Source organism: Stegostoma tigrinum, chromosome 14 (assembly GCF_030684315.1).
Source record: "Stegostoma tigrinum isolate sSteTig4 chromosome 14, sSteTig4.hap1, whole genome shotgun sequence".
In the NCBI taxonomy this organism is placed as follows: Eukaryota; Metazoa; Chordata; class Chondrichthyes; order Orectolobiformes; family Stegostomatidae; genus Stegostoma; species Stegostoma tigrinum.
The window spans coordinates 1,470,310-1,494,910 of NC_081367.1; the positions used below are offsets into that span (position 1 = coordinate 1,470,310).

General features: G+C 42.6%; 1 protein-coding gene across 1 annotated transcript in view; it reads left to right on the forward strand.

Moving 5' to 3' along the window:
* The window catches only part of cep63 (centrosomal protein 63), a 551,023-nt gene that overhangs the window by 322,374 nt on the left and 204,048 nt on the right, over window positions 1-24,601 (forward strand). The gene's annotated exons all lie outside the window — the stretch shown is intronic.

The following is a 24,601-nucleotide window of genomic DNA, read 5'->3' on the forward strand; positions in this document are numbered from 1 at the left end:
TAGGCCCTTCAGCCCATCGTACCTAGGCTAGCCAACAAACACCAAACAATGCTAATCCCATTTACCAGCCATTACTTGGTTCATAGCTTATTGTGTCTTAGTACTTCAAGTCACGATCCAGGTACATCTCAAATGTGATAAGAAAACCTGCTTCCACTATTGTCTCAGTCAGTGTTCCATATTTCTACCAACCTAAGAGTGAAGTCTGGTTACTTAAACATTTAGCAATGTTCCTCAAATAGCAAATAAACTTGTTGGAGCTTCTTGATGATTCATCCTGCACTATTGCTGGGTCAGGATCCTGGAATTCTCTCCCTAATGGTATTGCCCAAGAACTGCAACAGTTCAGAAAAAGGCAGCTCACCATCACATTCTCCAGGGCAAGAAATGCTGGCCCAGCCAGCAATGCCCAAATCCCCTAAAAATTCTCAACCCGCGAGTATGACCACATCAATCAAATGCTGATCCTTCTGATTTGTAATTAAAATAAAATGAAATGCCTCAAACTGTCGTTTTGCAAGAAAGCACACATGTCTTTGGTGTGGGGGTATCAGATTTACACTGCTAGTAACATATCCGTTAAACTAGGATAATCACAGCTATAGAACAATCTGACCTTGAGTACATGAAATGCGCAAAGTGCTGAGAACATACGTACCTGGCTTGGTTACAGAGTAAACAATACAAGACTCTGTACTCTCCTGATAAGAGCAAGGAGCTTGAATGTGGAGACTGATGCTGTCATCAGGAGGAAGCGTGTCTTGCTCAGACTGAACTGATGCCCAGGGGATCACCACTAAAGTAACATGAAGTCATTCATTCATCCAACAGCTTGACTGGAAATACTTTTAGGAGACTTTAGGGGAGTGGAAGGCTAGGCTTTGGGGGTGGGGTAGGGGTCAGAACACAATTTCCTGACATCTCACCAACCCTCCCATCCCATCCTGACAAAGGGCTGAGAGTGGTGGCAGAATGAGCAACTGTACTATAAACTATCCTTGGCTTTTGATGTGGCCTGTGGCTATCAGGAGGAATTGTGTGCTGCAGGATTTCCTAGTGCAGTGCACTCTGTACATCCCATTGATACACAGCCAACTCCCTACAGCAACCGCCCCCCTTCCACCACCAACACCAACGCTCCCCCCCTCCCTGCCACACCCTGCAAACATGCTGTGATTGGGAGTACCAAGTCTCACTGTCTTCCATTTCCCAGTACAGAATCCATTTTACTGGACTGACTACTACTGAGGCCCCATTCAGACTGAGAAATGGGGATGTCTGTTACTACACTGGCATGTGATATTTTCCTAGAGGACCATTCCTGTACCTTGCCGCATTTGCCACTTCTACCTCTACGTAACACTGAGTTCACGTACGGGGTTGGGAGTTGAGAATGAATTGCAAGTGAAGATAATAGTTGGGGACAGTTTCTGCTGATGCACTGGTGAGTTTACTGCATGTGGATGCATACAACTGCAGAGAAATTTGCCATAAATGCAATAAGAATGTCAAAGTTTGTCAAGAAGTAATCTTTTTATTTGTATAAGGAGGATCAATTGCAAAAATATTGCTTACATAAAGTCTGAGCTAACAGTCAGAATTCACAACACTGATCCTGATCACCGGTACGAATCATTGATGTTGATCACTATTACAGATCATAGACGCAGATCACTGATACATATGACTGGTATAGATCACTCGTATTGAACATCAGTACGGATCAGCAATATAGATCATCGATCCAAGTCACAATACAGATCACTGATATTTGTCATGATATTAATTACTGATACAGATAACTAATACTGATCATTGAAACCGTACAATGGCACAGATAACCAAAACCAATTACAAAACCGATCATCGATACTGGTCAACAATATTTACCAAGATACAGCCCATTGATGCAAATCACTGATACTCACCACTAATGTAGATCACCGATACTGATCATCAATGTAGATTATTGATATGGATCACCAATATTGATCACTGAATCAAATTGTTGATATTGAACATTGATACAGATTATTGATATAGATCACCAATACAGATTATCAATACAGGTCACAATATTGATCACTGATGCTGATCATTGATACTAATCACCAATACCAGTCATCAATACAGATCGCAGATACAGATTACCAATACAGATCATTGATGCTGATCATCAATACTGATCATTGTTACTGATCACTGACATTTATCACAATATAGATAAACAATATCGATCACTGATATTGATCATTTCTATTGCCCACTTGATAGGGGTGCTGCTAGCCAGATCAGGGAGATGCATCTAAAAAGGGAAGAACAGTGAAGCAATAAGATAATGCACATTAATCTCAAATGGGTTTGAAATACAGGAAACTGTTTATTAACCAGCACCTATGGGACCAGGAGTGTGCTGGTTGATCAAATATTCTGGATGATCAAGAATTCCACCTAATCAGTGCAAAAACACACTAATAGAAACGTAATGCAGGAGGTATATACATAGCTCTTATACTTTATTTACAGCATAATTCACTTAAATAATCATGCAACTTTGCCTTAAATAAAATTAACTGTATGAGAGGCTTCTCACTCCCACCCTCATTTGACTACATGAACATTGCGGTAGATTGCTGTATTTGAGGGTAAATTGAATTGAAATTGAACCAAATATTAATATTTCATATGGTTAGTCAATTGAACAACAAGTTTATTTACATTGAGGTAAATAAATTTAAAAAAACACATAATAATTGGACAGAATAATACCTTTGTGGTATTTGAGGTATATAATTTTCACCAGTTTGTCGAGAGTGCCAGTTCATAGCAAATGTGGTTCCCCTGTTCAAGAAGGGGAGTAGAGACAACCCTGGTAAGTATAGACCAGTGAGCCTTACCTCAGTTGTTGGTAAAGTGTTGGAAAAGGTTATAAGAGATAGGATTTATAATCATCTAGAAAAGAATAAATTGATTAGGGATAGTCACAACAGTTTTGTGAAGGGAAGGTCGTGCCTCACAAACCTTATTGAGTTCTTTGAGAAGGTGACCAAACAGGTAGACGAGAGTAAACCGGTTGATGTGGTGTATATGGATTTCAGCAAGGCGTTCGATAAGGTTCCCCACAGTAGGCTATTGTACAAAATGCGGAGGAATGGAATTGTGGGAGATATAGCAGTTTGGATCGGAAATTGGCCTGCTGAAAGAGGACAGAGGGTGGTAGTTGATGGGAAATATTCATCCTGGAGACCAGTTACTAGTGGTGTACCGCAAGGGTCGGTGTTGGGTCCACTGCTGTTTGTCATTTTTATAAATGACCTGGAAGAGGGCGTAGAAGGACGGGTTAGTAAATTTGCAGATGACACTAAGGTCGGTGGGGTTGTGGATAGTGACGAAGGATGCTGTAGGGTGCAGAGAGACATAGATAAGCTGCAGAGCTGGGCTGAGAGGTGGCAAATGGAGTTTAATGCAGACAAGTGTGAGGTGATGCACTTTGGTAGGAGTAACCAGAAGGCAAAGTACAGAGCTAATGGTAAGATTCTTCGTAGTGTAGATGAGCAGAGAGATCTCGGTGTCCATGTACACAGATCCTTGAAAGTTGCCACCCAGGTTGACAGGGCTGTTAAGAAGGCATACAGTGTTTTAGCTTTTATTAATAGAGGGATCGAGTTCTGGAACCATGAGGTTATGCTGAAGCTGTACAAAACTCTGGTGTGGCTGCACTTGGAGTATTGTGTACCGTCCTGGTCACCGCATTATAAGAAGGATGTGGAAGTTTTGGAAAGGGTGCAGAGGAGATTTACTAGGATGTTGCCTGGTATGGAGAGAAGGTCTTCCAAGGAAAGGCTGAGAGACTTGAGGCTGTTCTTATTAGAGAGAAGAAGGTTGAGAGGTGAATTAATTGAAACATATAAAATAATCAGAGGGTTAGATAGGGTGGATAGGGAGAGCCTTTTTCCTAGGATGGTGATGGCGAGCACGAGGGGGCATAGCTTTAAATTGAGGGGTGAAAGATATAGGACAGATGTCAGAGGTAGTTTCTTTACTCAGAGAGTAGTAAGGGAATGGAACGCTTTGCCTGCAACGGTAGTAGATTCGCCAACTTTAGGTACATTTAAGTCATCACTGGATAAGCATATGGACGTACATGGAATAGTGTAGGTTAGATGGGCTTGAGATCGGTATGACAGGTCGGCACAACATCGAGGGCCGAAGGGCCTGTACTGTGCTGTAATGTTCTATGTTCTATGTTCTATTAGGAGTCAGTTAAAACAAAGTTTGCTGTACCAGCATTCACATTCACAACAAGGTACAGTATGTGGTTTAGGTGAGCAGTAATCTAACTTCACTCTTAAATGACTGCACAATTGCTGGTGCCACCTTGAAGAACTGGATTTCTGAAGAATCCAAAGGAACGGAATAAAACAAAGCACTGTTATGTTGGAAATCTGAAGGAAAAATAGAAATTACTGGAGAAACACAGTAGGTCTGGCAGCAGCTGTGAAGAGAAAATAGATTCAATGTGCGGATCCAGTGACCCTTCTGCAGAACTACATTGTAGCTTGCAAAGGATAGGATATATGCTGAAGCCAGGGTGTAGGGGGATGGTAAGTGTTTAAGATGGGGATCGAGCCCAGAAGGAGAGAAAAGTAGTTAGGAAGACACAAGGATGCATAATGGTGAGCCAGGGAGACAAAAAAGCTGATAGTGGGCAATATAAGTAGTCAAAAATGTGTTGGCTGCACTGAATGCAGCCCAGAAGATGATAGGGTCTGGGGTGTGGAATTACATAAAGAACATGGAAGGAGGTGTTCAAATTCTAAAATTATTGAACTTGATATTGATTCCTGAGGGCTGCAGAGCCCACAAGCACAAAATAAGATGCTGTTCTTCCAGCTTGTGCTAGGTCTCGCTATAACACTGCAGTTGGCCCAAGACGGAAATGTTGGCCAGGGAACATGATGGTGTGTTGAAGCAGCAGGCAACACGAAGCTCAGCACACTGCATTCAGTTAGCATCCAGCACTATTCCGCATCAGATCAGATTGAAACCATCTTAAACCAGTATGGGATTCAAACCGGTTTCTCACTTGGTTCACAGTGATCTACTCTGATCTTTCTCCCTCTGGCATAGAGGGAGAAAGCTCATTAAGTTGGAGAAACAGAATCAGCTTGACTAAACAAATGGAGCATTTGAGGGATGCCTTGTTCCAGTCGTGATGAAATTGTAAGCTGCATTTGTGTCAATCGCATTTGCCACTCTATTTCCACTTTGTTTCTAATTGGCAGTTTCCATTCTCAGCAAAAATTGTCTCAACAATTTCTTAAAAAACGAGAGCCTTTAGCTTGTTCTGTTTCTGATGAGAATGTGGAGTGTTAGCCCATCCTTTCAGCCAGACTTGGTGTCTTCTTTGGTGGAAAATTCTACCTAATGGCCTTTTTAGGAAACATTTAGGTAGCAATCTAAGCACTGTGATGTCAAAAAATATTCCACTCCTCACAGGTTATGTGCAATCTGATCTTCTCTAAATGAGCCTTATTTCTAAAACTCCCATCTTTGTTCAAGTTCCTCAGTCTCCTGACCCTAACCCTCCAGATCTCAGTAGTCTACTCTAGGCCTACGGTTCTTGAAATTCCTAATCTCCTTCAATTCTATCCTCTTGTTGAACAACTCCATTGCTGGCTGTCTCTTCATGAACCCTAAACTCCGAAATCCACTCACTGAACCTTTGTCTCCTCGTTGAAAATGCTTCCCAAAACTGATTAATTTGACAGAGCTTTTAGTCACCTGTTCCAATTTTTCATGTGGTACAGTATTACAAACAAGGAACAAAAGTAGGCCTCTCGGCCTTCCAGCCTGCTCTGTCATTCACTAAAATCATGGCTGATCTGATTTAAACCTCAACTCTGCATTCCTGCATATCTCCTCTACCTCTGCCTTGAAAATATTTAAAGATTCTGCATCCACTACTGCTTGAGGGAGAGAATTCCAAACTGTTGCAATAACACTGTTGCAAAATGTTGGTAAGTGTTGTATTAGTTTGAGGTGTTAGGTCAAGTTAATTTGCTATGGTTTATTATTATTTATTCATATTTTCTACTGGCAGAACCGATTACATTTACACTACTTGACTGATTTAAGAATTACTCAAAACGCTTTCTAGTGACTGAAATACCCATACAACACCCCTGTTTAAGAAGGAAGGGTGGAAGAAGACAGGAAACTGTCGGCCAGTTAATCTGACCTCAGTTGTTGGTAAGATTTTAGAATCAATTATCAAGGATGAGATTGTCAAATGCTTAAAAGTTTATGGCAAAATAGGGCTGAGTCAGCATGGCTTTGTTAAGGGGAGGTCATACAAGGCAATTCTGTTAGATTTCTTTGAGGAGATAACAAGTAAGTTAGACAAAGGGGAAACAGTGAGCATGATCTATTTAGATTTTCAGAAGGCCTTTGACAAGGTATTAAATCAGTGCTCGTTGTGTTAGGGGCAAGGTATTGGCATGGGTCGAGACTTGGCTGATTGCAGAAGCCAGAGAATAGGGATAGAGGTTTTTGTTTCAGAATGGTAGCCAGTGACAAGGGAAGTTCCACAGAGGTATTGTTGGGACCACAGCTATTCACCTTACACATTAACAACCTAGGCAAAGGAACTGAGGGTGTTGTTGCTATGTTTACAGTTGACACAAAGATTAGTGGAAGTTCAGGTTGTAGTGAGGAAGGATGGAGGCTACAGAGGAATTAGACAGACCTGGAGAGTAGGCAGATGGGACACAGAGGATATAGTGGAATCAGACAGACCTGGAGAGTAGGCAGATGGAATACAATGTGGGAAAGTGAGAGGTTATGCACTTAAGTAAGAAGAATAGAAAGATAGAGACGTAGAATCCTTTCTAAACAGAGAAAGGCTTCAGAAATCTGAGTCTTAGTTCAGGATTCCCTTAAAGTTAACACGCAGATTCAATTGGTAGTTAGGAAGGCAAATGCCATGTTAGTGTTCATGTCAAGAGAGCTAAAATATATGAGCAGAGGTGTACTGCTGATTCTGTATAAGGATCTGATCAGACAACATTTGGAATATTATAAGCAGTTTTGGGCCCCATATCTTAGGAAGGATGTGCTGGTGTTGGAGGAGGTCCAGAGGAGGTTTATAAGTATGATCTCAGGGATGAAGGGCTTGACATATGAAGAGCTGTTGAGGACTCTGTGTCTGTTCCCATTTTGTATTCCAAGCCCCACTTCCTGGTCCATTCTCCTAATCTATCTAAATCCTTCTGCAGCCTCCCAGCTTCCTCAATACTACTTGTACCTCCACGTTTCTTCGTATTATCCATATCTTAGCAAAAATGCTTTCAGTTTTTTTGACTCAATTATTAATGTATGACATGAATAGTTGTGGTCCCAACTGATGTTGTCGATGTGGGCATTTAATAAGGTTCCACATGGTGGACTGGATGGGAAAGGTTAGATCACGTGGAATCCAGGGAGAGCTAGCCATTTGAATACAAAATTGGTTTGAAGATAGGAGACAGAGGGCGGTGGTGGTGGAGGGTTGTTTTTTTGACTTGGGGCCTGTAACCAGGGGTGTGCCACAATGATCAGTGTTGGGCCCACTGCTTTTTATCAGTTATGAAAGTTACTTGGATGTGAATATAGTAGGTATGGTTAGTAATTTTGCAGATGACACCAAAATTTGTGGTGTCATGATCAGTGAAGAAGGTTATCTCAGAACACAACAGGACCTTGATCTGATAGGCCAAAAGGCCAAGGAGGGGAAGATGGAGTTTAGAACATAGAACATAGAACATAGAACAGTACAGCACAGAACAGGCCCTTCAGCCCACAATGTTGTGCCGACCATTGATCCTCATGTATGCACCCTCAAATTTCTGTGACCATATACATGTCCAGCAGTCTCTTAAATGACCCCAATGACCTTGCTTCCACAACTGCTGCTGGCAACGCACTCCATGCTCTCACAACTCTCTGCGTAAAGAACCTGCCTCTGACATCCCCTCTATACTTTCCACCAACCAGCTTAAAACTATGACCTCTCGTGCTAGCCATTTCTGCCCTGGGAAATAGTCTCTGGCTATCAACTCTATCTATGCCTCTCATTATCTTGTATACCTCAATTAGGTCCCCTCTCCTCCTCCTTTTCTCCAATGAAAAGAGACCGAGCTCAGTCAACCTCTCTTCATAAGATAAGCCCTCCAGTCCAGGCAGCATCCTGGTAAAAAACTTTTACCAGGTTTAGCTTAGATAAATGTGAGGTGTTGGAAAGGCAAATTAGGGCAGGACTATTGCACTTAATGTATAGTCCTGGAGAATGTTGCTGTACAAAAGAGCACAGATTCATTGTTCATTGAGGGTCGAGTTGCAGGTAGACAGGATAGTGATTGAGGCATTTGGTTTGCTTGCCTATATCAGCAAATTATAGCAAAATTAAGTGATCTGTATTAATGCTTTGAGCAAAGGGATTGAATTGAATTGAACTCAGTTAGATTTATTGTCACATGTACTCAAATGAGTACAGTAAAAAATTTATAAGTACCTACGTATAGCTTCTTCAGTTACACATTAGTTACAATGCAACAATGTCACCAACACATGATCTCAAGTACCTAGGTAAAATCCTTAGTCACAGAATAGAGAAATGATGAGAAGGATAGAGTGTATTGCAGCTACATTTGTTGATGGTACAAAGCCAGACAGGAAAGCAACTTGTGAGAAGGAGCCTGCAGAGAGATATAGATTAAATGTGTGTGTGGCTAATTTCACAGATTGAGTATAATATGGGAAATTAGGCTCAGTTCACTCTCGGTTACCTGTCCAGGTCATGATGTTAAGGCAGGAAGGCCTCACTTGCTTCGTTTTCCCCAATAGATAAAGGTACCGATAGCAATGTCAAGCCCTCATGGAGTGGGTCTATCTCCTGTGTAGTGGAGCAGCGTTTTGGGCCATGGATAACATGGGGTTAATTTGTTCTGTTTAGGATGAGAGGCACTTGGAGAGAATGAATTCTGAAACATTTGTAAGGCAGGTTCTACCAAGTGTAGCAAGTTCTTAACAACAGAGCTTGTACCTTGCTCCCACATTTCTTCTGAACTCTTCCCCTGCGGATGTTTTTCTGCCAGTGATCCACGCTCACTGAACCTCATGTCTTGTAGGGACGCTATCAATCCAATCCTTGTTGATTGCAGATATCTTGCAGAATTATAAACTGGTTGTCAGACCTAGTGCACGTGACCTTGAATCAACATCACATCAAACAATTATCAATCATTATCACATTGTTATTCGTGGAACCTTGCTGATGTTTCATACACTACAACAGTAATTGCATTTCTAAAGTATTTAATTGGCCATAAAGTGCTTTGAGATGTCTGATGGTCACGAAATATTCTACATAAATGCAAACGTTTTCTTTCTTTTCCATCACTCACATCCTTGGTTCACTATTGGCCATCATCCATCTAAATTCTGAAAATTACTCCCAGCCTCCCCTGTCACCAACCCTTCCACAACCCTCACCAACTCAAACACTTCCCTCACTCCCTTTCCCCAGGCTACTTTAATAAAAGGATCTCGGAAAGAGGGTGTGGGGCACTATCAGTTATAGGGGATTGTAATTTAAATCTAATTCTAATTCCAGTCAAGAGAAAAGCTAAGATTCCTAATCCATAGCAGCCACCATGCCAAACCACAAATACAGCCTCTCCATCAAAAACCAACAGGTTGTGAAAATTGTATCAGAGATAATGGGAACTGCCTGCTCTGATCTGTCTGCATTCTGCAAAGTGCCAAATAAGGATGCAATCGACTTCCATTAATCACTGAGGTTAACCAACAACTCCCTCAATGAAAGATAAAGTTGACTGTTACAATGCCCTGAGATTCTGGGCTGTGGGTTGTTGTCTGTAGTCATGCCACACTCATTGATCCTCAAAACTTTATGAGAAAAGCATGTTCCTGGGAGTAACCATATCCCAATTATCTCATCAGCACATAAAATGGCTCACATGCAAAAAAATGAAAACCATTGCTATCACAAAGTAGCAAATCTCGGCAAAGATACAGACAAACTTATATACAAATCCATTGCTATCCCTATCTTATCTGATCAAGGGGCTAAGAGAATGCAAGTATGTCTGCAAATTAATGTTTAAATCTAATCAGATAGGCACACTAGGAAAATGACTATGTTTGCCATTAGGAGATGGCAAATCACTATCGAATCTAAGCTTGTCCTTCCTTCTCAGACATAGATTTTCCAATTTGGATTCCTCAATGATGAAGATAGTCCGGAGGATGAGGCTGTATGAATATTCCCATTCTCAACAATACCAGAAGCCTGATGGGGAGCTTTTTTAGCTGGAAATGGTAAATGAATAATCATTATCCTCCTTAATAACAAAGTGTGGAGCTGGATGAACACAGCAGGCCAAGCAGCATCTCAGGAGCAAAAAGCTGACATTTCGGGACTAGACCCTTCATCAGAGAGGGAGGATGGGGAGAGGGAACTGGAATAAATAGGGAGGAAGGGGGAGGCGGGCCAAAGATGGATAGAAAAGAAGATAGGTAGAGAGGATGTTTTTCTGCCAGTGATCCACGCTCACTGAACCTCATCTCTTATAGGGACGCTATCAATCTCCCTCCATGACTCCCTTGTCTGCTCCACGCTCCCCTCCAACCCCACCACACCCAGCACCTTCCCCTGCAACCGCAGGAAGTGCTACACTTGCCCCCACACCTCTTCCCGCACCCCCATCCCAGGCCCCAAGATGACCTTCCATATCAAGCAGATGTTCACCTGCACATCTGCCAAAGTGGTACATTGTATCCATTGTACCCGGTGTGTCTTCCTCTACATTGGGGAAACCAAGCGGAGGCTTGGGGACCGCTTTGCAGAACACCTCCGCTCGGTTCGCAATAAACAACTGCACCTCCCAGTCGCAAACCATTTCAACACCCCCTCCCATTCTTTAGATGACATGTCCATCATGGGCCTCCTGCAGTGCCACAATGATGCCACCCGAAGGTTGCAGGAACAGCAACTCATATTCCACTTGGGAACCCTGGAGCCCAATGGTATCAATGTGGACTTCACCAGCTTCAAAATCTCCCCCTCCCCCACCGCATCCCTAAACCAGCCCAGTTCGTCCCCTCCCCCCACTGCACCACACAACCAGACCAGCTCTTCCCCTCCACCCACTGCATTCCAAAACCAGTCCAACCTGTCTCTGTCTCCCTAGCCTGTTCTTCCTCTCACCCATCCCTTCCTCCCACTCCAAGCCGCACCTCCATCTCCTACCTACTAACCTCATCCCACCTCCTTGACCTGTCCGTCTTCCCTGGACTGACCTACCCCCTCCCTACCTCCTCACCTATACTTTCCTCTCTACCTATCTTCTTTCTCTCCATCTTTGGTCCGCCTCCCCCTCTCTCCCTATCTATTCCAGTTCCCTCTCCCCATCCTCCCTCTCTGATGAAGGGTCTAGTCCCGAAATGTCAGCTTTTGTGCTCCTGAGATGCTGCTTGACCCGCTGTGTTCATCCAGCTCCACACTTTGTTATCTTGGATTCTCCAGCATCTGCAGTTCCCATTATCACTGAATCAATAGCCTCCTCCTGAGTTTCCCATTATCATAGGTGGCTCTTTTCAGCCAATTCAGTTCAGTGTATATCACATCAAGAAGTAGTTTAGTGTTCTAAAGCCAAATAGGCCTGATAACATTCCAGTGATAAACGGAGGAATTGGATTTTTCAGGCAACTTTCACAATCTCATAGCATTCCCATTCAGCAAATGTACTACTTTTGGAGCAAAAGGTAAAATCTTACCAGACCGTAGTGCTACTCTGTCTTTAGAGGGAGATGACCGTTGGTGGTTTAATCTGAGATTTGTAACACATTAGGCGAGCAGAGGGTAGAGAAGGACGGTCCTTCATGGGAACCCCAGCTTATATGGGAAATCAAGCAGTTGGTATTACTGTGCATCACAAGCCAGCTGTCTAGCCAACTAAGCTAACTGATCTCCACTTTTGAACATGGTGCTGCTGAAATTGGATTCATGACACAGCAACCTTCTACAAATCACCATGTGATAATGGCCAAATAGTCAATTTGTGTGATGCTGTTGAGGAAGGAATATTGGCCAAGACACTGGGATAACTCCTCTGCAGTTCTTTGAGATAGTGCAATTTTGATCATCTCTGTCTGTCTGAGCAAAAGCTTGGTTCAATGTGCTGTCCAAAAGATACCAGCCCTGACAGTGTTACACTCCCTCAGTACTGCACAGAAATGTAACCAAGTCTCTGGTGTTTGCCTTGAATACATGATCTGGGGATTCTGAGGGATCGACCACTTGAACCACAACCGACTGCACTTCTGAAGATTTGCACACAGTTCCAGTCAAAATATTATTAAAACGTAGAGTGCCTGATCAAAGGAATGCAATACAGGGTATTGTAAGTGCGAATGGGGAGGCCCACTAAGCTCCTGCTGCCAACCCCCTCTGAACACTCCCCACTCTCAACCTCACCAACATTCCCAGATTGGCACTGGGTCTACTTTGGATAAGGTGGGTCTTCCTGCCCTGACTTCGTTAATCATAGGATAGCGTCTTCATGCCCTTTGCCCACTGGGCTAGGCTTAAGTGACACACAATGTGGCATTCTAGCCCTAAACGAGGTGATGCAGGGCTCTTATTGGCTCTCTACCAGTCATCAAAGTGCCCATCACAGTCATGAGATTTGAGTCTGGAGTCACATGTCAGCTGGATCAAGTAAGGACAGCAGTACTTCCTTTGTAAAGACATTAATGAACAAAAGATTTTTTAAAAAACAACAATTGTCATAAGGCTCACTTTTGTTCTTTCCCCATTTTATTTAATTGAATTACCATGGTGGGATTTAGGCCCATGTCCCCATCCTCTGCATTAATAGTCCAGGGACATTAGCGCCGCTTCACTGCCCTCCCACTCTCTGGACCGTAGCTCTCATGTTATAACATTTGTCCTATGCACAAGATTGCAATACAGCTTTACGGGAATCACAAATTGAACTGCTGAGTTATGAGACATGAAGGCTGCAACTGTCCTCCAAGCTGCTATAACTTCATTAGAAGTGTGCCAGAGACACCCAACAGAGGAAAGTCTCAACCACAGAAACAAAATATATGAGTGTTTCTTCCTGAACTGTGAGACCTTAAATGCTCGACATCAAAACTTCAGTGGAAATCCCCTCTCTGCAGGTGAATGACACTTCTCTCAATTGCTCACCAAAATAGTCGAACCAATTGGGAGAACCATAGAATCCCAACATGTGGAAGCAGGCCTTTTGGCCCAACAAGTCCAGACTGACATATACCACCCAGACCCATACCCCTATAACCCACCCAATCTACACACCCCTGCACACTACGGGCAATTTAGCATGGCCAATCCACCTAACCTGCACATCTTTGGACTGTGGGAGGAAACTGGACCACCTGGAGGAAACCCATGCAGACACGGGGAGAATGTGCAGACTCCATACAGACAGACTGAGGGTGAAATCAAACCTGGGTCCCTGGCAGGGACAGGAGGCAGCGGTGCTAACCACTGAGTCACTGTGCCACCCATCTTCAAAAAAATTCAAACATCAGTCAGAACGTGCCTTCAAACCCAGATTTAGATTTATTTTGAAACTCAAGTGAATGGTGTTTTTATTCTTGGCCTAGCAACCATTCTTGGTGTGTGATCCTATTGGCAAGCTATTCAAGGAGGATTGCATCCCGAAGAAGACTTAGCCTGGGTTATGGACAGTGGGCAAAGTCTTGTCTGGTTTTAAGGCATTATCCAGGCCAATTTTTGGACTGTCTTTAATTATTAGCAACCAGAATGTAATTTAAGAGGGCAGATTGCATGGGCTGCGCCTGTGCTGCCTTAAATATACAGGATTGAGAGGTGACCCAATGGAGATGCTTAAATTGATTAATGGAGAGGATAGGATAAAATTACAGAAGCGAATCACAGAGCTCATTATGACTTCATCATATAACAGAACAGGAATATTTCATTTGGTGGAGGGTGTCTTTAAGAAGGGATAGCATCTTAAAAATAAAAGCACAGTTGATATGGGATGATGTCAAGAAGACCTGCTTCACAACAGTCAGAGAAAATCTAAAAATGGCTCTGCAAAAACTGGACAAAATAGGAGTCATTTGAAAATTTTAAGCCAGCGATCCCAACCAGAGACAGGGAATTAAGAGTTACACAATCAAGTGGTCTGAATGGAATTTAGTTTACAGGTCAGACATGATACAAGTGAAAATGAGATATGCAACAGCCTCCTCCTCCTTCCTTTGTTCCTGTCACCGTGGGCAATGGGGGCTCTTCCCATTTCTAGCGACCAGCTCGGCGGAAAATTGGTGAAATTCAATGGAGTATTACCCTAGGGTTTGTTCGCAGTGACAGTGGGATTCAGGAAAATCTCAAAATCTCAATCTTATCTGGAACATAAGAAGGACTGTCTGCTTGGAAGAATGCTAGGGTTGGCATTACCTATTACTTCTGGAGAGGGTACAGAATGGAAACATTGTGAAATTTCAACAAGACTGAGTTCTGTAAATAGATAACAAAGTGTGGAGCTGGATGAACACAGCAGGCCAAGCAGCATCTTAGGAGCACAAAAGCTGATGTTTCAGGCCTAGACACTTCATCAGAAAAAGGGAGAGGATTCTGAAATAAATAGGGAGCGAGGGGGAGGCGAACTGAAGATGGATATAGGAGAAGATAGGTGGAGAGCAGAGTATGACGGGGTGGGGCGGCGGGAGGTAGGGAGGGGATAGGTCAGTCCGGGGAGGACGGACAGGTCAAGGGGGCGGGATGAGGTTAGTAGGTAGGAAGTGGAGGTGCGGCTTGAGGTGGGAGGAGGGGATAGGTGAGAGGAAGAACAGGTTAGACAGGCGGGGATGAGCTGGGCTGGTTTTGGGATGCGGTGGGGGAAGGGGAGATTTTGAAGCTGGTGAAATCCACATTGATACCATTGGGCTGCAGGGTTTCCAAGCGGAATATGAGTTGCTGTTCCTACAACCTACGGGTGGCATCATTATGGCACTGCAGGAGGCCCAGGATGGACATGTCATCTAAGGAATGGTTCATGACAGGGAGGTGCAGTTGTTTATTGTGAACCAAGCGTAGGTGTTCTGCAAAGCGGTCCCCAAGCCTCCGCTTGGTTTCCCCAATGTAGAGGAAGCCACACCAGGTACAGCGGGGGTGAGGCAACTTTCCGACACCTCCTTCTACCGGTCCCTTGATCATGACCCCATCCCCAAGCACCAGACCATCATCTCCCAAGCATTCATCACCTCATCACCACGGGTGAACTCCCACCCACAGCCTCTAACCTCTTTGTTCCCCAACCTTGTCCCCCCCGCTTCTATCTCCTTTCCAAAATCCACAAACCAGCCTGCCCTTGTCGACCTATTGTCTCCACCTGTTCCTGCCCCACTGAACTCATCTCCAACTATCTGGACTCCATTTTCTCCACGTTGGTCCAGGAACCCCCTACCTACGTCCGTGACACCACCCATGCCCTCCACCTCCTCCAGAACTTTCAATTCCCCGGTCCCCAACACCTCATTTTCACCATGGACGTCCAGTCCCTATACACCTGCATTCCCCATGCAGATGGACTAAAGGCCCTCCGCTTCTTCCTGTCCCACAGTCCCAGCCAGTCCCCCTCCACCGACACCCTGAATCGCATAGCCAATCTTGTCCTCACCCTCAACAACTTCTTTTCGATTCGTCCTACTTCCTACAGACAAAGGGGGTGGCCATGGGTACCCACATGGGTCCAAGCTATGCCTGCCTCTTTGTCAGTTATGTGGAACAGTCCATCTTTCACACCTACAGTAGCCCTAAAACCCACCTCTTCCTCCGTTACATTGATGACTTTATCGGTGCCACCTCACGCTCCCAAGAGGAGCTCGAATAGTTCATCCACTTCACCAACACTTTCCACCCCAACCTCAAGTTCACCTGGACTATCTCCAACACATCCCTCACCTTCCTGGACCTTTCTGTCTCCATCTCAGGCTACCACCTGCAAACCAATGTCCATTTCAAGCCCACCAACTCCCACTGTTGGCCCATGGTTGTAGGAACAGCAACTCATATTCCGCTTGGGAACCCTGCAACCCAATGGTATCAATGTGGATTTCACCAGCTTCAAAATCTCCCCTCCCCCCAGTGCATCCCAAAACCAGCCCAGCTTGTCCCCGCCTGCCTAACCTGTTCTTCCTCTCACCTATCTCGTCATCCCACCCCCTTGACCTGTCCGTCCGCCCCGGACTGACCTCTCCCCTCCCTAACTACCCCCTATACTTTCCTCTCCACCTCCTCTTTCCAGCTTCAGTGTGCCTCACCCTCTCTCCCTATTTATTTCAGAATCCTCTCCCCATCCCCCTTTTCTGATGAAGTGTCTAGGCCTGAAACATCAACTTTTGTGCTCCTAAGATGCTGCTTGGCCTGCTGTGTTCATCCAGCTCCACACTTTGTTACTTCGGATTCTCCAGCATCTGCAGTTGCCATTATCTCTGAGTTCTGAAATCAGGTTTGTTCACTCCATTCATTTCAGTTGTATGATCCTTTGATCTGTCTGCCCTTCATCTCTTTGCCTAAAAACTCTGCATCTCCTCTCACTGCACCTGACGAAGGAGCTGCGCTCTGAAAGCTTATGATTTCAAATTAACTTGTTGGACTATCACCCGGTGTCATCTGATTTTTGGTTTTGTCCACCCCAGTCTAACAACAACACCTCCACATCAGGGCTCTGAAAATAGCCCAAGGTTTTGTATCATGTTGTGAATCAGAGCCTGGAGACAGATATGTGGATTGATTAAATTCAGGTTTCACTTTAACCACAGGGATTGTACGGAATAGACTATGTTTAATGGGAATCAATTCTACATGTGCATATGATGATTCCACAATGACTTATAGGGCTGGACAGCTGCTTCACAGCACTGGGAAGTGTTTACCGTAACAATGAGTGAGGAAAGTGAAGTATGCATTGGAACAGGAGCCTGAGACAGCCAGCAGCTGCGGCAAGCTGCCTTTGTTAGACCACATTTATGTTAATGAACTGAATAGACGATTGCTCATCCTGAGATGTAATTGAAAATTTGCATTCAACAAATTCCTGTTTTGACAGCTCTAATCAACATTGGATTAACAACGTTCAAACTTTCTATAAACCGAACAAGTATTTTCTTTCATAAAATTGCTTGTTAAGCTTTTGCTTGTATGATCTGTGCACACGAGCCCTTCGTTTTTGCACTTCATACTCTAACTTGTTGACAGTTGCAGAATTGGACCTGAGGTGAGTGTTTGTTGTGCCTTGGTTAGCATTGCATTCTCCTTTGAGTGAGGAGGTTCTGAGCTAAATAGTTCTACTCCAAAAACTCATGATTATAGGAGCAGGAGGAGATCTTTCCTAACCTTAACCCTCTTCTTCTGTGCAATTAGATTGTGACTGACTTTGCATAACTCTATCCACTTGTATAGGTTCTAAAACTGTCACAATTGATGGGATGTTAGTGGCCAGTAGTAATGTCTAGACCATAGAACAACACCGAACATAGAACAGTGGAGAACACGAATGGGCCTTTTGGCCCACGATGCCATTCTGAGCATGATGCTAAATTAAACTGATTCCTTTTTCTTGCCATTGGTCTGTGTCCTTCCATTCCTTGCATTTTCATGAGGTTATCTAAAAGTCCCTTAAATGCCCCTATTGTGTCTGCTTCCAACATCACCCTGGCAGCGCGTTCCAGACTCTTAATGCTCTCTGTGTGAAAAAAGTTGCCCCTCACATCTCCTCTGAACATCCCCTCCCCACCTTAAATGCATGCCCCCCAGATTTACATCAAAACATTTAAAACCTGTGTCTTATATTCTGGGGTCATGAGTTTGAATCCCATCACTACAAATGGAGAAATTGAAATTTTATATAAATCTAGAATTAAAAGATAGTCGAACAATAACTATCATTGTTCAAAACCCAGCTGAATTGCTAATGCCAGTTAGTAAAGGAAATCTACCATCTTCACCTGGCCTGGTCTACATGGGACTCCAAAACAACAGCAGTGTGGTTGACTCTTAACTGCAATCAGTTGTTCAAGAGCAACTAGAGAAGGGCATCAGAATTAAAGAAAGAGCCTTGTCGATCAAAAATCTAATCATCTTGACATTTTTAATTGGCCCAACTCCTTACAGCTCTTTAGGGGTGAGAGCCACAAATTTTCATTGCCCTTGTTTTGACTTCACTGCTGAAAAGCTTCTCTCTACAATTTACCATAGGAGCACAAATACGCTATTCAGCCTGTTAAGTCTACTCAATCATTCAATAAGATCATAGCTGATCTTATAATCTTCAAATCCACTTTTCTGCTTTTTCCCCATAAGCGACTACCTCAGCCTTGAATGTACTTAATGATACAGCCTCACCAACATTCTGTGGTAAGAACTTCACAGATCCACTACCTTCTGAGAGAAGAAATTCCTCCTCACCTTTCTCTTAAATATACAACCCTCAGAAATGAATGTGTGAATGAATGAATGAAGATTTTGTTTTTATTATCAAGTGTATTTTACATTGAGAAATACAGTAAAGTACAGTAACAAGTTTTCATTCGTCACCATGGTCTGGTGTCAGTTTGAATTGTTTAAGAATAAGGAAAAAATGAAAAGATATTGCTTAAAGAGATGAATCTGAAGGGTCTCGACGTTCTGAATGTAGCTGAAAGAGATGGTGGGATTCAAACCCATTACCCCAGGTTCTGGATTAATAGTCCCGTGACATTGCCACTATGTTATTCATTATTGTGTGCTTGGATCACCTCATGTACATATGTACATGTACAAGAACAGGTATTTAGAATAAGAATGAAGTTAAATGTGGGTAAGTGAAAATCGTTGAGGGCTGTACAATAGATGCTGTCTATATGGATTTTAATTAAGTATATGACACGACCCCACATGAAAGGCTGTTAAGAAAAGTTAAAGCCAATGGGATACAGGGTAATGCGGCAAGTTGGATCCAAAATTAGCTCATTGAGAGGGAAGAGTTTGGTGGCATACTTAGTAAAATCGAAAGCTTATTTTAATAATGTGAGTCGGATTATGAGCAAGGCACTTAACAAGTGTCAATCCTCCCTAACCATCTCTTGAGAAACTCACCTCGCCCTTTGTGGAAAGCATAAAAGGTGGAAAGAGATTATTTTGATGTCAAAATGGATCTTGCTGGAGCACTCATCCAATTCTGTCACAAACTCCACAACAGTCCACATTGCTCAGACTCCTATAAGATTCTGCCTGTGAGTTTTTATTTCTGTCAAAGCTCAGATACCCTTCAACATTGTAGCTAACAGGGCTTAGACACAGGCCTTTTCTGTGCCCCTCAGCGTTCCAGGAATTTGCAGATCTATACACTTAATACATGATGGACAAAATAAAAAGTCCAAATGCCAAACCTTTGGTCTGGAATTCCCTTGGAGCTGATTCCACTCCAAACTGTTACTTTGTTCAGAAATGCAAGGTAGGGGAAATATTTCTGAGGGAATTGTGGCCACTTTCTGTTAAATGGTCTTTACAAAATCCACTGTTATATGATCTGAATACATCTGAAACACAATGATCTTGTAAAGGTATTTTCAGCCCTGTCTGTTAAATGTGGTGCCTTTATACTGTTAGTTACAAGACTTATTATTCAAAAATGGAACATATTCACAAAGAACAGCAAATGTGGGTCTGATTTTGATACTGAAGTAATCGAGAATGTTATTGAGTTTGATGTAAAATTGTAGTTTAGTTAAGTTAGGACAATACATGTAATATTTAACTCCAAAAATAAATGAAAGACTGAGTAAAGATTGGCTCCAGTAATATTACTCACAAACCTTTATCTGGTGATGTACAACTTAGGTTAAACAAGACTATGAGGGCATTGCTCACACTGGGGAAGCAGGGTGCTGGGAAATACAGGATACAGGGGTTTGGTGTGAGCAGGTTTGTCTATTTTATATATTCTAGAGTTGAACACTTGTGCCTAGTGGGGAGTGTCTGGGTTTTATCTATCTTCTATATAAAGGAAAGATATCATTGTTCCTGTAACTATCCTGATTAATGTTCTCATGTCTATTCAAACCATCTGTTCAAGGTCATGGACTCACTTTAGACCATCTGTTTGGGTTTTAGCAGGGATGTAGTTTTTGCTGAATTATTAGTTACGGACAGATATTAATCCACAAAGACCTGCTATGTAGATCAGTTGTTACAAGATCCTTTTTATGGCTCAGATTTTGCGAACATATTGGAAAAGACGAAGCTCATGGCTTCACAGCTTAAGTGCTCTTATTAATATGGAGACATTCTTAATCGCAAATTAATAAATATGCTGAAATAGCTCTTGGCAGAGTAGGTATTAACTCAAGTGAAAATATTACTATTGATCATATAGGAAGAGAAACTGGTATTGATCATATACCCAGATACAATGATATTGCTAATACAGCAGATGACACTAGCATTGCTAATATACCAAGAGACACTGATATTGATCATACACTTGGAGAGAGTGGTATTGATAAACTATGTGGAGACAATGCTTTTGATTTTGGTTGAAAGAAGGACACAAACTGGCAAGCTTAATGTTCTGGGATTTAGATGTTCAGGTGTGATAGAGAAGTGGGGGAGTTGCGTTACTGATAAGGGAGAATTGCACAGCTGTATTGTGGGAAGGCATCTTGGACGGCTCAGCCAATGAGGCCTTATGGGTAGAGTTTGGGAATAGGAAGGGTTCAATCACATTGATGGGCTTGTACTGCAGGCTTCCTAACAGCCAGTGGATGATGGAGAAACAGATTATAGAAAAACATAAAACTAACTGGGTTGTTTTGAGGGTGAATTTAACTTCTCCTATGTTGATTGGGACTCGTTTAGTGGCAGGTGTTTGGGTGGGGCCCAGTTTGTTAGATGTGCTCAGGACAGTGCCTTGAAATGATATATTAGTTCATCTTGGCAAAAGGCTATTTAAAATCTGGTGTTGGTGAATGAGCCCAGCCAGGTGATCAAAATTTCAGTGGAGGAGCATGTCAGGAACACTGAAGATAGTTCTGTAAGTTTTATGTTACTTGAAATTGATGAAGGTTAACTCTAACAATATTAGGTAAGAATTGGGGAATATAGATTGAGGGCAGCTCTTTGAGGATAAATCCACATCTGGTATGTAGGAATCTTCTAAAGGCCAGGTGATTAGAGTTCAGGACCAGCATGGTCCTGTGAAAATGAAAGACAAAGATGGAAAGATTCAGAAACCTTGGACGACCAAAGAAATTGAGAGCTAAGTGAAAAAGAAAAACAAGCACACATAAGAATTAGGAAACGGAAGACAGACAGATCCCTCGAAGAATGCAAAGATAGCAGGAAAGAGCCAAAACAAGGAATTAGGAGAACTTAAAGGAGCCACGAAATGTTTTTGGCAAACACAATTAAGGAAAATCCCAAGGTATTTCATTAATATATAAGAAGCACAAGGATGGCCAGGGAAGAGTAGGTCCATTTGAGGGCAAAGGAGGGAATTTATGCATGGAGATGGAGGAAGTGGGTGATATTCTTAATGAATACATTGTAATGAATATTTACTGAATATTCACAAAGGAGAAGGACATAGTGGATGGTGAGTCTTGGGACTGTAAGTTGATATTCTAAGTCATGCCAGTACAAAAAAGCAGGAGGTGTTGGGTGTTTTGAAACGCATTCTGGTAGACAAGTCTCCAGGACTAGATGGGATCTATCCCAGAATATTGAGTGAGGCCGATGAGGGAATTGTTGGGGCCTTGTACAAAATCTTTGTCTCTTCTTTAGTCACAGGATAGGTCTTAGAGAACTGGAGAATAGCCAACATTGTTTCTTTGTTTAAGAAAGGCAATAGGGATAATCTGGGAAATTACTGGCTGGTGAACTTTACATCAATGGTAGTATTCAGGGAAAGTATTGAAGGAGATGCTTAGGGACAAGATTTAATTGTATTTGGAAAGATATCCACTTACTAGTAATGGACAATGTGGCTTTGTGCCAGGATGGTCATACTTCACAAATTTGATTCAGTTTTATGAGGAAGTGACAAAGATGGTTCACGAGCGCAGGGCAGTAGATGTTGTTTATATGGATATTAGCAAGGCCTTTGACAAGGTCCTTCATGGAAGGCAGATACAGAAGGTAATTTCACATGAGATCCATGGTGAGCTTGTGAGAAGGATACAGAACTGGCCTAGTCATAGAAGATAGAGAATTATGGTGGAAGAGTGTTCTTCTGACTGAGATCTGTGAACAATGCTGTTCTGCATGGATCAATGCTGGGACTGTTGTTGTTTGTAATACATATAAATGACTTGGAGGTGTGTGGATGACTTAGAAATTAGGAGATTGTGATGATTGTGAGGAGGATTGTCAGCGCAATATAGATAGGCTGGAGACTTAGGCGGAGAAATGGCAGATGGACTTTAATCCAGACAAATATGTATTTCTGAAAAAGGGTCCCGACCTGAAACATCAGCTTTCCTGCTCCTCTGATGCTGCTTGGCCTGCTGTGTCCCTCCAGCTTTGCACTATATTATCCCAGACTCCAGCATCGGCAGTTCTTACTACCTCTCTGCACTGATACATTTTGAAAGATCTAATGCAGGAGGGAAGTATACAGTCATGTTGAAGCTGTATACAACTTTCATTAGGCCACATTTGGAATATTCTGTATAGTTCTGGTGTCGCCACACTGTTAGAAGGATGTGAAGGTTTTGGAGAGGTTACTGGAAGTGTTTCCTAGAATGTTGCCTGATTTGGAGGGTATTAGCTATGAGAGATTGGACAAACTTGGTTTGTTTTCACTTGAGGGTTGAAGCATGAGGTAACCTGATAGAAGTTTACAAATGATGAGAGGCATGGATAGGATGGATAGTCGAAGCATTTTTTCCAAGTAAGAAATATCAATTACGAGGCGGCATAGGTTAAAGGTAAAAGGGGTTATGTTTAAAGGAGATACAAGTATTTTTACACAGAGGTGGTAATTGCCTGGAATGTACTGTCACAGGAAATGGATACATAAGCAATGTTCAGGAATATTCTTGACAGATACATGAATAGGCAGGGAATAGTGTGTTATGGACAATGTAGAGACAGAAGATTTAGAAAGGCATCATGTGTCAGCACAGTTTTGGTGGGCCGATGGACTGTGGTGTACTGTGCTGCACTGTTCTTTGTTTTTAACACCAGAGCAACTGGTAATGAAAATACACCCGACAACACTGGTATGGGTCATATGTCTAGACACATTGGTATTGATCAGAGACTTGGAGATAGCGGTATTGATAATAGAACCAAGGACACGAGTATCAACAATACACCAGGAGATGCTGATATTGATAATGCAACTGAAGACACTGGTATTTATCATTCACCCAGATACATTGCTATTGATAATAAACTGGAGATATCGATATTGATGATACACCTCTAAACACTGGTGTTGATGATAAACCAAAAAGCGTTGGTCTTTTTCTTGTACCAGGAGACACTAGTATTGATATAAGTGTTGGTTAAAAAAAAATACAGGAACAACTGATATTGACAATTCACCAGAAGGTACTGTTATGGATCATACACCCAGACTTGGGGTATTTATAATAAACTTGGAGATACCAGAAGGCACTGGTATTGATAAAACAATTGGGGATGCTGGGATTTATCTTACACCCAGATACACCACAATTGATAGTAACCAGAGACACTAGTATTAAGTATACACCAGAGGTACTGGTATCAAAAATACTCCTGGAAACAATAGTTTTGATTGCACACCATGAGACACTGGTATAGATGATTAACCAGGCATCACCAGCATTGATCATAAACCAGGAGACAAAAGAATTGATGGTACATAAAGTGACCCTAGTATGGATCATACACTAAGACTCACCAGTATTGAACATATGCATGGCCATTCTGATATTGATAATACACCATGAAAAATTGGCATTGATTACAGCCCAAGAGATACCTGCATTGATTATACATCCAGAGACAATGACATTGATTTTTATTCGTTCATGGGAATTGGGCATCACTAGCCAGGCCAGCACTAATTGCCCAGAGGGTAGTTAAGAGTCAACCACATTGCTGTGGATCTGGAGTCACTTATAGGCCGGACCAGGTAAGGATGGCAGTTTCCTTCCTTAAAGGGCATTAGTGAACCAGATGGGTTTTCCTCAACAATCGACAATGGATTCATGGTCATCATTAGATTCTTAATTTTCAATATTTATTGAAATCAAATTCCACCATCTGCTGTGGCGGGATTCAAACCCAGGTCCCCTGAACAGTATCAGGGTCTCCGGATTAACCGTCCGACGATAATACCACTAAGCCATCACCTCACCAATCTGTCATTGAGTCTACATGAGGAGACACTCATACAGATACCAGAGGACGTGAGTATTGATAATACATGAGGAGATGCTGGTATTTGTCATATACCAGGAGGCACTGGTACTTACTATACAGCAAGAG